This window comes from Ochotona princeps, unplaced genomic scaffold (assembly GCF_030435755.1).
Source record: "Ochotona princeps isolate mOchPri1 unplaced genomic scaffold, mOchPri1.hap1 HAP1_SCAFFOLD_263, whole genome shotgun sequence".
Classification (NCBI taxonomy): domain Eukaryota; kingdom Metazoa; phylum Chordata; class Mammalia; order Lagomorpha; family Ochotonidae; genus Ochotona; species Ochotona princeps.
The window spans coordinates 168,978-182,500 of NW_026701876.1; positions in this window are offsets into that span (position 1 = coordinate 168,978).

Genomic DNA, 13,523 nt, shown 5'->3' on the forward strand with positions numbered 1-13,523 from the left:
ACACCCACAACTCAGGCACAGGTGCCCCAGTCTCTCCCTCAGAGCACCCTTTCCCTTCAGTTCCGCAGAATAAGAGATGGTGAGCTGACCCTCCAACTCTTCCGCCTCCACACCCCACCCACCCACCCACCCACGGTCCATCAAAGACAAGGGGTTGGTTGGTTGGTTAGTTGGTTGGTTGGGTCCGGCCGGCATGTTAGCCTAGTGACTAAATCCTAAAGAAAAGAAAGATAGATGTGAACGCAGAGAAGAGCTGCCTTCCAAAACACACATATAATTAGCCAGGCCGGGTTGGGGCGCAAGCCAGGCTGGATTGAACTGTGAACTGGCTAGCACCCCACAGTTCGCAGGAGGGCTGGGGATGGACCAGGCCAGGCTAGGTTGCCGTACCCCAGCCCAATGGCGATAGCTGGGACTGGTGGTGGGCCATCTCAGATTGTGCCACAGCACCCACTGGCGCACGCAAGAACCGGGGGTGGTGCGGTGGGGGTGGTGGAGAGGGAGCGTGAGAACCGGAATCAAGTTAGGGCGCTGCACCCAGTCAGGCAAAAAGAGAGCCAAAATGGCTGGGCGGGTGGGTGGGTGCGTTGCGGGCGGGCGGGCGGGCGGGCGGGCCAGCCGGATTAGGCCACAACACCCAGCTGTCAGCAAAGCGCCGGGACTGCCTGGGTGAAAAAATTACATCAGGCAGGCCGGCCGGACCGCATTAGCCCCCAGACGGTCCCAAGATCTGGGGCTGGGAGCCCGCCAGCCTGCTAGGGGAACGCCAGGCAGGCAGGCAGGCAGGCAGGCAGGCAGGCAGGCACTCCTCCTGTCAGCTAGGCCGTAGCTCCCGTCGGAGAGCACGTTAAGGCCTGCCTGAACTAAAACAGCAAGCTACCCATAGATCATCAGGCCGTATGTGCCAAACATACAAGGCCTGGGCCAGAGATGTCGACAGCGTGCATCTCCCCGGACCAAACAAGAAGACGAGGGGAAGGCAAGAGTTGTTGCTTGGGCCAGGCGTGTGCGGTTGCCTAGTGGCTCCATTTCTCGGCCTGTACGTGCCGAGATCCCATACGGGTGCCGGTTCGAGTCCCAGCTGCCCCACTTCCGTCCAGCTCCCTGCCTGTGGCCTGGAAAAGCGGTCGAGGATGGCACAAAGCCTTCGGTATCGGCAGCCGCCTGTGTGGCGGAGACCGACCGGGAAGAAGCTCCCGGCTCCTGGTTTTGGTTCTGCTCAGCCCCGACCACTTGGGGAGGGAACCAGCCAGCGGGCAGGAGATATTTCTTTCTGTCTCTCCTTCTCTCAGCAACACCCCTCCCAACCACACACACACACACACACACACACACACACACACACCCCTCCCAACCACACACACACACACACTCACACACACAGACACGCGCACGCGCGCACAGGGTCCTCCTGACTGGCGTGTGGCTGCCGGCTCCACCTCAGGATCCTTCACCGTCCAACAATAAGAACCAGATTGGGTTGAAGAACAGTCAGGAAACACCACTGTTCCTGCTAGGACAGGAGGTGGACTGAACAGGGCTGGCTCATGGACCCACTGGTATGCGTGAAGCCTGGCACTGGGAGAGTTTCTGATGGAGGAGCCTGGGCAACTCCTCTGGCAGGACACAGTCCCTGCAGGTAAGCGCAAGCAGCACAAATAGGAAACAGCCCAGAACAGGCTATGGAAATTATCCCACTGGTATACACATGGCATGGATTGGGGGCAAGACCAGGCTGAACCTGTTCACATCACCCGCTGGTGAGTCCGAGCGCCAGAACAGAGTGTGGGTCGAGCCAGGTTCGGTTGCGACACATACTAGTACACAATAAGGAATGCCAAGGTGAGGTGAGCCGTACCAGATGTGGTTGCAGCGCCCAAACAGCACATGTGATAGTCAGGGGGAGGAGGCAAAGCTGACAGGGGAATGTGGGCTCCCCTGCTGGACAACTACTTCCCGACTAGGCTGCAGCTCCAACCGGTCTGCGTGAGGACCGAATATGAAGCGGGCAGGATCGAACCGGACTACGACACCCGTCGGTTCACGAGGAAGACAGGCCTGGAAACAGAACGAACCCGGCAATCCCAATGACCAGCATGATCATAAGCCGATCGGTGTGACGGACGGTGTTGGACTGTGTACTAGCAGACTCGCGCAGGAATCAGGCCTGTGATCATCTCAGATGAAGTTTCTTTGGAGAGAGATCCCTCCAACTGAACTGCTGATCTTAGAACCCCAACCATGAAGAGACTGTCAGCCAGTGGATTCTGAATAGGGTTCATTGCGATTGGAACTGAGACATTGGCAGCAGTCTAGAACTGATGAAGTATCAGAACTGTATGAGCAGGAGCCTCAGAGCGTGCCTCCCGTTGGGGATCTGGGATGGGTGGGAGGTTGGGTGGGGCTTTTCCCTTTTTTTTTTTTTTTTTTTTTTTTCCCCTGACCCCAGATACAGGGTAAAATGATATTGATGTGGAAACAATGGTATTTCCCACTTTCACCCTGTAGCCCTTGACACTCTGTTCCCTAATCAACCAAGTAAGATTATTAAAAAATAATTTTTAAAAAAAGTATATCAGGTTTTACAATTTCATTAATTTTTATGAATGGGTAGTATTCTATAGTGTTTGTGTGCCACATTTTCTTTATTCTGTCACCCGCTGATGGGTATCTGTGTTGATCCCGTATCTGGCTATTGTGAATTGAGCTGTGATAGCTGTAAGGGTGCAAATAACTCTCTCATATGCATTTTCATTTGGATAAAATCATAGGGCTGCGACGCTGGTTCGTATGCAGACTTTTAGATACCATTTGTTTTTTATCCAATTGGGAAACATGAGATATTTTAATGAAATTATAACTGGATAAGAAATGAGTTTTATGAAGCATGGTGGCCACTTGGGGAGTGAACCAGCCAGCGGGCAGGAGATATTTCTTTCTGTCTCTCCTTCTCTCTATATATATATCTGAGTTTCAATAAAAATAAAATGGATGGATGGATGGATGGATGGATGGATGGATGGATGGAGGAATTGTTTTTTCTGAACAGGCACCGACTGTGAGATGTAAGTAAGGCTCTGGACTGCTGTGTCCTGGTCGCTCGGTCCAACGCCGATCCAAGCAGAGAACCGGGCCTGGCACGGGGCACAGGCCTAGTATATTCCTGCAACCCCTCCCACCGCCCCCCCACCCCCGCCCCGCGCACCTGCACAAGGACAGGTAAGGGGTTCCTGTCTGTGTTTTGAGTAATCGGTTCAGCTAGATCGTTCTATTGAGAGGGAGGGATGCTTGATGTTGAGCAGTTCTGCTTGTTTGAGTGACAGAAGTACACGCACAGGTTAATAACACGCGTTCACATAGTTAAGGTGATGGATGGAAGAGTGAATCAATAATGCCGATGGAAAGGCCACATCAGAAGGGAGCCGTTCCTGAGAACCACTCATGGTCTGCCCCATGCGAGTCAGAAAGCAGCGGCCAGATCCCACTTTGCACTTCCAGAGCGAGCGAAGGGGAGTGACCGACTGTGGCTGACCTTTGCCCCAGTCGGAGAGGCAGATCCTTTCACTGACAAACGCCTGAGGGCAGGTATGGCTCTGGGTGGAGCGGAGAGAAAGTGAAGCCTTTGGCAGACAACGGGACTTTGAACCAACCATTTGCATTTCAATGAAGGCAATGAATGAGGCCTCTTGGAATTGAATGAGAGGTTGCGTCCCTCAAGCCAGTGGCTTCCGAAACGAAGGCTGCTGCTTTCTTGGGGCACACCCCCCCCACACACACACACAGAGGCTCATTCTGACGAGGAGGCGGGGTGCGGGTGCCCTGCCTGCCCCATGCTTCTCCTTACATGTCCCTGGACCCTGGACCCTGGCTCTGGCTCTAGCTCTGGCCTGGGAAAGGAGATGTGGATTGGGGAGGTGACTTGCAAGACGTACACACAAGACCCACCCACCATCAGTGAAACACAGCTTCTCTCCCTCCTTCCTTCCCTGGGGCTTGTGGGGGAGGGGAGGGTGGTATCAGGCAGGGAGGCACTTTTTGTTTTGGCTTGGCTTTTCTCCTCCTGGGTGTCACTGGTGCACCCCAGCGTATTCCATCACCAAGCCACTTTCCGATGTGTTTCGCTTCCCTCACAGTGGTTCATTAGCCAGCACCCACTGATAGGAGAGGACTGCTTTTTACTTGACAGCATCCTAGTGCAGGGATCAAAGGGGTCAGAGAAAGTAGAGAGAGCAAAGGAAAAAGGAAAAAGTTGGGTTGTTCGGGACTCCTTAAAGAAGAATTCATGTTGTGCCACCCACGTGTGCGAAGATTTGTCAAAGTCCCCCCCCATGCCCCTTTCCTCCTCCCCCCCCCCCCCCCCCCCCCGCTCAACCACCACCAAGCCATCACTCAGCAGGCTGGCTTCCAAGTAAATCAAATACATGCTTTAAGTGTTTGTTTTCTCTCACCTGACTCAGCACAATCGCACTCAGGGTTGCGGTGTAGCGACCAAATGTTGCCACCTGGTTGCCCAATTACTGCACCCTTAGGAATATTTAGTGGATTTCAACAACCTGGTGTTGAATGCCTTCTTTTTTTTCTCTCTCTCTCTCCACTCCACTGAAGGCAAAATAAGATTTCCACCACCACCACCACCACCACCACCACCACCCCAACAGTGTGGAACATTGAAGTGGGCAGAAAACTAGTTACATTTTCCTTTAATGTGAACACCACATTTTAAGACTCTTGTATTTATTCATTTGCAAGTCAATCATGGGAGAGAGAGAGAGGAAGAGAGAGAGAGAGAGATTTGTGAGCAAGTTTGTTTGGAGCGGGGAAGGGGGGAGCGGGTGTTTCAGAGGAGATGGGAGGAAAGAAGAGAGAGGAAGAGAGAGGAGAGAGGAAGAGAGAGGGGCAAGGACGAGCAAAAGAGCGAGCTCTTTGAAGAGATTCTTCCACCCACAAGTTCCTTCCCTTTTCTCTTTGTCGCTTGTCGCTGTCCCGCAGCGATGGGCTTGGTGCACGGAGCCGATAATAACACGCGTGGACCCTGACTGATGGTCAAAAGCCGAGGTTTATTAGTAGCATCAGACTTTATACTCTGAGGGTCATATAGGATAAGGGAGGAAGTGCTGAGCTTATCAACAAAACCATTAATGCTTGTTTGGAACTCCTTTTGTCTTGTATATTCCACCAGGTGTTCTCATATACATATGCAGATGATATCCAATAAGGTATACAAAAGGTAGCCATTTGGTTATTCTCCTCCAAATATTATCCAACCAACTGTAGTCCTGTGCTCACCGACCTTTTCGGGTCACAATGTCCTCCTACAAATCCCCCTTCTGTGTTTTGTAAAATTAGGCCTGAATGATGTATGTAGGGGAAACATGCTCTTGGGAGAGCAGAAAAATGGGGAGAAACAATATTATTTAACCGAAAGCGGAGTGGCACAGGAACAGTGTAAAGACCAACATTGACATACATAGCAGCTGAGTTCAAACATAACATCAAAGTTCTTTACAGTTACATCTTGTTTAGCATTAACAGTTTTAAATTGATAAAAGCTTTTCAGGGAGATTCTTAACCCAATTTAAATTTTGCAGTTTATAGAGGTTAAGCACAGTTTTGCATTTAACAATTGAAGAATAGAAAAGTTTTAGGTAGGTGAGCAGGGAAATCCCCAACAACCTAATGAGTGAGGAAGAATTTAACTCTACATGGGACTCACAAGCAACCCTGATGGTTGGTGTAAGAGAGGGCTGGGAGCCAAGGCTGGAACTAGTTAAGAACTAGAGGAAGCTCCTCCTACAATCCTTTTGTCTCTGAGTGCCTCCCGGGGCTCCTGGCTTAAGTTCCCAGGTCACCAGACCCTATGAGCAAGGAACTGGGCTGCTTCAATCCCTAGTTAGAAATCCAATAGGAAAGGACTGACCTCAGAGTTCTCGGCCTCCAAGGGCACTCATCTTCCTTGTGATCTCCTTGGCAGTCGGGATACGGTTCTCGATGTCCTTGATGAGGCAGATATCCACTGCTTCTGCAGTGAAAGCACATGGGAGGCCTCCGGGGGTCTCCGGGACTAGGATAGAGGGCTCCTCTTATCCTCCTGCTCCACCCTGAGATCCCCCTTGCTCTATACACACAACCTCCTTTAAGAGGGTGTCAGAGTCGTCCTTGGATGCCACCACAAATTTCTATGGCTTTTCTAATGTCTAAGGTCATTAAAATCTATAAATAACAAGTTACACTTAAAGTCTTCCTCAAACATTCTAAGAAGGTGGAGAATTTCTCTGCACTCCTGACCTGTAGTAGAACCAGAGGAATATTAAACAAATTTAGCTTTTCAGTTCTTAGAGGCAGCTCCACTGGGGGTTCCATCTTCTCCAGGGGCAGTGTTGAGTTCAAGGGAGCTGCAGCACTTTCGAGGTCAGATGAGCCAGTTTTGAGGATCCATCAGGAAATTCTAGGGACAAGAGCATAACCTTTCCCACGGATTATTAGTGTTTATCAAATGCATCATAATGTCAAGGACAGTTGCGCTTGATGCACCAATCTCTTAGGATCCCTCACGTCACCCGGTGTTGGGAGGGGTCTGGCCTCCTCCTCCTCCTCCAATGTCTCCTTGATGGAGATGGATCTTTCAGAATGAAGTCGCGAAGTTGTCTTACTGCAGGCGCTTCCTCCAGTGAATGGAGTCCAGGGCTTTACATTACCAGCTGGCACCCACACAGGCTGCAGCTCAGTTTCTGGAAAAACACAAACAAACCCTCTTCCCACAGTTAGCAAGGGGTCAGGACCTCTCCACTTGTGAGTGACTGCGTCCCTCCACCAAACCAAAGGCATCTGTGTTGGGCCTGCAAGCAGCCTCTAGTGATGCAGAGCTGGTGCTCACCAGGAGACAAAATCTGAACAAAATTTAAGGTGAGTAAGACCAAATTAATGCATTTACAGGGGTAGCATATTCCCCCCTCTGCTTTTAAAGCATAACTTTAACATCTTTGTGATTTTACAATCCTATCAGAAAGCTCTGGGCGTGGCTGCAGGTTGCCACAGCCCCAAGGCAACCTGCTCTTGATAAACAAACAGCAACACATGATAACAATTTGAAACAACTTTTTACAAAGGACAAAATGTTAAGACACACATGTATGCGCGCGCACACACACAGACACACACACACACTTTTGGAGACTTGAAAATATTATTCTCAACCAAGCTTAGTAGTAGTGTTCACCAAAAACCAGTAAGTGAAATGCCATTAAGTCAATAGTTTTGAACTGAGAAACTCAGACAAAAACATTGATCATGCTATGAAATCCCTCCATCAATTTAAAATTGCAAATTTCAGTCTTCCCAGCAATACAGCCATGCTAAGAATACATAATTAGCAACGCAAACTAAAATTAAACCTTCACAACTCCATGGATGTATACAACGTTTTGACACAATAAAATTTTACTCCATTTGTTATTTGGCAATAATCTTAGTATAATCCAATAGCCTGGTCAACTGTCTCCACAAAACGGGAGATAGATCCGTTGGCATTCTTGAGGCCTCGTAAGAATACCAAGGGAATCCCTAGGATTTGAAACCTTTGAATTCTTAAATGCTTTTTTAAGGATAGCTAAAAATATCTGAAACAAGATTTGTTGTTGACATTAGCATAACATATGATAGATTACAATTGGTTATTGATGCGAGATCATCACTCAAATATCTTTAAAACAAATACAAAACCTTGACACATTAAAGGCAGTGAGAGATTTGATAACCAGCCAAAAACAAGAATTACATTAATACATGCAATTAATACATGCAAACACTTTGTAGACAATGAATATCACATTAATTTATACCTTGAAATAATCAAGTAGTGTTCGAGTTCAATTTTATACCAAATTATTTATGATAAAATTTCACATTTTTATTAAATGTCCCCCCAAAAAACCCTCAGGATTTACAAAAGCCTAGTATCTTCTTTGAATTCCAAGCTTCCAAAAGTTGCAATGGATATACAGATGAAGTCAGTTTGCTAAACATCTAACACAACAAAAGACCTTGAAATTGGTGATTATTGTGAAAGCTAGCCACTAAACCGAAGGCCAGCTTCCTCAGCATTATAAGATATTCCAAAAGACATGCGGTTACAACTTGGGTACATTAACAAACAAAACAGCAAACATTCACTTTATAATGATATAATGACATCACCCAAACACTCCTTAAAGCAAGAACATCGCTTTTGTTAATTTTAAACAATGAGAACGTAATGAGGCAGTGAACATAAAAATTAACTTAATATAAAGACTTGTACTTAAAAATTAGTATACATGATTAAGCAATGCTGTATAGGAAAAAGCACTATATGAATAACATGCATACACCACAACTGATTGGAATTTCAGCCTCCAGGATTTATACTTGCAGGGTGAGGAGCACAGGTGGGGCAATGAGACAGTGGCAGTTTTAAGTTTGTAGCTTCTCTGCAGATTCCTGTTTTGTAAACCTGTGAATGTTTGAGACCTGGGGCTGGCTCCTCCCAGAGTCTTCTGGCCACAGGCATCTGCCATCACGGTCAAATTTGGATTTACATTCTTTTTTCCAGTGTCGGCCTCTTCGGCACTTAGGACATATTCCAGGGGAGTGACTGTTAAAAGTATCCGCAGGGTATTTTTGAGTTGAAGGAAGCATTCGGCAATCTTTTCTAAGGTGTCCTGGCTTGCCACAATTAAAACATTTAGCCTTCATTTGTGTTTGAATAGCAAAAGTTTCAAGTGCTGCTAGGCGGGCACGGTGCTTAAATGTCCCTATGTTGCGACAGGCTTTCAGGTAACCCAGAAGATCCTCTCTTTCTTTTATAGGACGAATAACAGCCTGGCAGTCCTCATTCGCATTATCAAAGGCCAGTTGCTTTAACAACAATTTCCTAGTGCCTTCTCCCCTAACTTGTTTTTCTATAGAGTCTGTCAAACGTCTTACAAAATCAGCATAAGATTCTCTGGCTCCTTGAATGACTTTTGTATAACTGCCTGCAAATTCAGACCCAGTTTCGGTTTTCTCCCATGCCCACAATGCTACGTCTCGTATATGCATGAGCGCAGCTTGAGGTAGCTGTATCTGTTGCTCTGTAGTAACCCACTGTCCATCTCCAACCAACATATCATAAGTCAGTTGTCCTCCACCAGGGAGTTGCCGACCTGATGCTCCTAAGGTTCGCAGTTTTTCTTTAGCCATATCGCTTCTCCACATTTTCCATTGTAAATATTGAGAAGGAGAAAACCCTATTTTTGCTATTACTTCAAAATCATAAGGAATCCAGTTTGCTCCCTGGCTCCAGCCATTTAAATATTCCCACACATAAGAAGAAGTAGGTCCATAGGACACACAAGCCTTTTTAAAAGCTATGATGGCATTAACATCTAGGCTTTCATAGGTAGGTTGGTTATTTTCTTGACTAAGTATGATTGGAAAAAGCAATCGGAATTCATGAGGTCTCCGGGGAACATCAGACATTTGGAAATGTCTCTGATCAGATTTAAGAGCAAGACGGCATGGGCTGATATTTAACTGTTGCTTTATCCCAGCCTCATTTACCTCACTAGAGAAATCCTGTGGTTTAACACTGAAAATTTTCTTTTTCTTAGTTCTGATTTCATTTTCAGTCACATTATGGTAACATCTTCCAAGTTTTCTTTTCCTAATTTCCACATCTGTAGTATAAGGCCTTTCTCTTCTAGCTGCATTACAGTGGCATCTCCTCGTGGGAGGGTCTCTCACACATTCTTTCTCATCTTCATCTGTAGTATAAGCCATTTCTTTCCTTGCCACATTACGGTGGCGTCTCCCGTTAGGGAAATCTCTCACAGGCTCCTCTTGGCCATCCTCCTCATCTGTACTATGAGGCGTTTCCTTTTTAGCCATATTACAGCGTCCTTTCCTGTTAGGTGGGCCTCTTAAGGATTCCCTTTCTCTTTCTTCCTTGTTCGTACTATGAAACACTGCTTTTTTAGCTACATTTTGGGGGTGTCTCCCCTTAGAGGAATTTCTTGCAGATTCCCCTTCTAAAATTATAATAATAGCTCTAATTAAAGCCGATATAATCCAACAACTAACTTGAATATCTTCTATCCTTCCGACCTTTTCACCATTTTTCTGAGTAAAATTCTTAAGTCCAGTTTCTAGTGTCCATTCATCTGGAGACCAAGGATTATATTCACTAACAAGCTCTAAATAAGAATGCAATTGCTGCCTAGTTATCTTCGTTCCACTTTTCACTAAAAAATTCTGCATAAGAGAGATAAAAGACTGTGCCCTACACTGGTTCTGGCCCATTGTCCCACTCACCACTTTCTGTGGGGGTCTCCGCTGCACTTTCTCTTCTTCTTTCAAGTCCCCGTTCAGGCGCCAGTTGTCGCTGTCCCGCAGCGATGGGCTTGGTGCACGGAGCCGATAATAACACGCGTGGACCCTGACTGATGGTCAAAAGCCGAGGTTTATTAGTAGCATCAGACTTTATACTCTGAGGGTCATATAGGATAAGGGAGGAAGTGCTGAGCTTATCAACAAAACCATTAATGCTTGTTTGGAACTCCTTTTGTCTTGTATATTCCACCAGGTGTTCTCATATACATATGCAGATGATATCCAATAAGGTATACAAAAGGTAGCCATTTGGTTATTCTCCTCCAAATATTATCCAACCAACTGTAGTCCTGTGCTCACCGACCTTTTCGGGTCACAATGTCCTCCTACAGTCGCTGTGTCCTTCCAATAAGCAGACATAGATGACACAGGATGGTGAAAGCTAGAGAGCGAGCGAGCGAGCCAAAAATGTGGAAACCGCGGTTCCACCAGCACCGTGACAACATTGCCGGTTTTTCTTTGTTTAAAAAAAAAAATGGAAAGAAAGAGAGGAGAGAGAGAGAGAGAGAGAGAGAGAGAGAGAGAGAGAGAGAGAGAGAGGAATCTTCCACCACTTCACCAGTCAGTTCAGAACTTTTCCCCCCAAATGCAGGCCTAGAGAACTCAGAAGTTGGTGAACAGAAAGTATGGAATCCTGGTTCTCAGCGCTACACAACTCTGTTTAGGATACAAACAGGTTTTTCAACAGCTTTGGCCTCAAACCTGTGTGTGTGTGTGTGTGTGTGTGTGTGTGTGAGAGAGAGAGAGAGAGAGAGAGAGAGAGAGAGAGAGAGAGAACTAAGCGTTTCTGACAAAACGTGCGCAGAACCTCAACAGCAACAACTAAACCCATATGCCTCGGAGCCCCATCCAGAGGTGTTTACATGGCATTTTGACAAGATATTGAGCCAAAGCTCAGAGAGAGAATTGAGGAGAAAATAAATAAATAAATAAATAAATGGTGAAATCACGAATGTAAATTCGAATGATCTGTATTCCGGGAGTGAGTGAGTGAGTGGAATTTACCGACACCGTGTCAGGATAGACAATGTGTCCGGACAGACAACGATGGAGAGTGGTGGTGGTGGTGGTGGGGGGGGGGAAGAGATGTCATTTCCAGTGTTTTCTAACCTAAGGGAAACTTGTAGGAAAAGTAGCATGCTCCGCACCACGGTCATGAGAGCCTTGTAGGCGCACGTGCTAAACTCCACACACATGATTTCCATCACCTTCGATTCAATGTGCACCTAGATCGAGGGGTTTCCCAGACACTAGAGCGCTCTTTGCAGACTCTGGGTTTGGTGGGCATGGTGGCACGACAGCGGCAGTGGCAGTGGCACTGAAGTCCAGGCCGCTCTAGGTAGGTCTGAAAAGACGTCCCTCTCTCCGTTCCAGCAGAAGCTGGCCCAAGGGCTTGGGACCCCGCCCACAGCACAGGCAGCCAGTGGTGGGTATCTACGTGTAGGTGGTCGTCTCGCCATCAGGAGGTAGAGAAATCTCTGCCACGCCGTCCCTCCCTCCCTCCCTCCCTCCCTCCCTCCCTCCCTCCCTCCCTACAACCCCCCCTCCCGTCCCGCAAGGCTAACTAAGCAAGATCCCAGGCTACCAAGGAGAAGCAGGAGGGACTCTCCCCAGAGTCGGCCCGGGGTGAAGGGCAGTCCAGTCATGTGGTGGATGGGAGAGGGAAGAAGAGGGGCCCGGCATGGCTTGCTCTCAAAGCCGTCATTGGGCCAGTTGAGTCCCTAAAAGCACACCAAGCCACCCACCGCCATCCAGCCAGGCAGCCAGCCAGCCAGCCAGCCAGCCAGCCAGCATCCGCACACGCACCCACCCGGATGGCACACTGTTTTTGTATTTGTGTGTGCGCGCGCGCCCGCCTGGCTTCACTCAATGTTTCACCAAATCATCAGGCTCAAGCAGAAGTTAGTGGCTCAGGGGAAAACTTTATTGAACGGGGCACATAGTGGAAGTAGATGGTGGCAGGAAGGTCAGGCTTCCACCATCGCAGCAGCAAGGCAGACATCGGCAGGGGCATTCGGGGAGCAGAAACAGAAACGTGGGTGCTGTTGGGTGTGTCGGGGGTGATGGGGCGTACCACTGGGGGCAGGGTGGGTCCTTCCGGCGGCGGGGGCGGCAGCAGCGGGGAAGACACGTCCTCTTCATCCACCTCTTGTTCCCAATGAGGTCCTCGCTCCCTCCCTCTTCATCCACCTACGCACAGCAGCCGCTTTTCCCTGAAAAACCAAAAGGAACCCAAGAAACAAGCAGTGAGCGCCAGCCAGAGTTGTTAGCTTACGATCGATCCTTGTGTCCATTCATCCCACGTGTGCCCGGTCAGCTCCTGTTCCATCCCAGCACCTCTATTTTTTTGTTTCGTGTGTGTGTGTGTGTGTGTGTGTGTGTGTGTGGCAAAGCACGGGTCGCCGAATCATTCCTCCCTCCCCCCCCCCGGCCCCGGCCCCCCCACCCCCGTTTTGCCTGGATATGTTTTCTGCACTTGATCTTAGCCAAAAGGCCGAGAAGCGATTGGATATCTTTTCTAGTCTAGGACGCAACGCAGCACACCTGAGCATCTTGGTGGGGCCAGCAGAGGCAGGTCATCACTGAACGTTGAGCCCAGCTTCCCCTGCTGGAACGAGTGTTTCTTTCTTTCTTTCTTTCTTTCTTTCTTTCTTTCTTTCTTTCTTTCTGGAGCAAAGGGAAAAATAAATGCATAAGGCCAAGAAAAAATGAAATTTACAGTTTAAACAGTTTTTAGAAAGACTCCCCAAGAGGAAGGAAGGAAGGAAGGAAGGAAGGAAGGAAGGAAAGAAGGAGAGAGAGAGAAAGAGAGAGAGAGAGAACGAACCGAACCGTTGGACAAGTGTAGAGACGGATGGAAGTAAGATTCCTTAGGAAGGATTATACCACTGTACTCAAATGGGGAAAATCTGTTGAGGGAGGGGTGGGAGTAGGTGGGGGTGGGAAGAAAACAAGAAAGTCCGTTAACACTGAACATCTGAATGGGGGGGGAGGGAGAAGCGGTGCAGAGATGGCAAGGAGGGGGCAAAGAGGGGGAGGGGGAGGGAAGTTTTAGGAAGACTGAGAGGACATAGAAAACAAATAGATAAACAGCGACACCTGGTGGCAAATGACGGAGT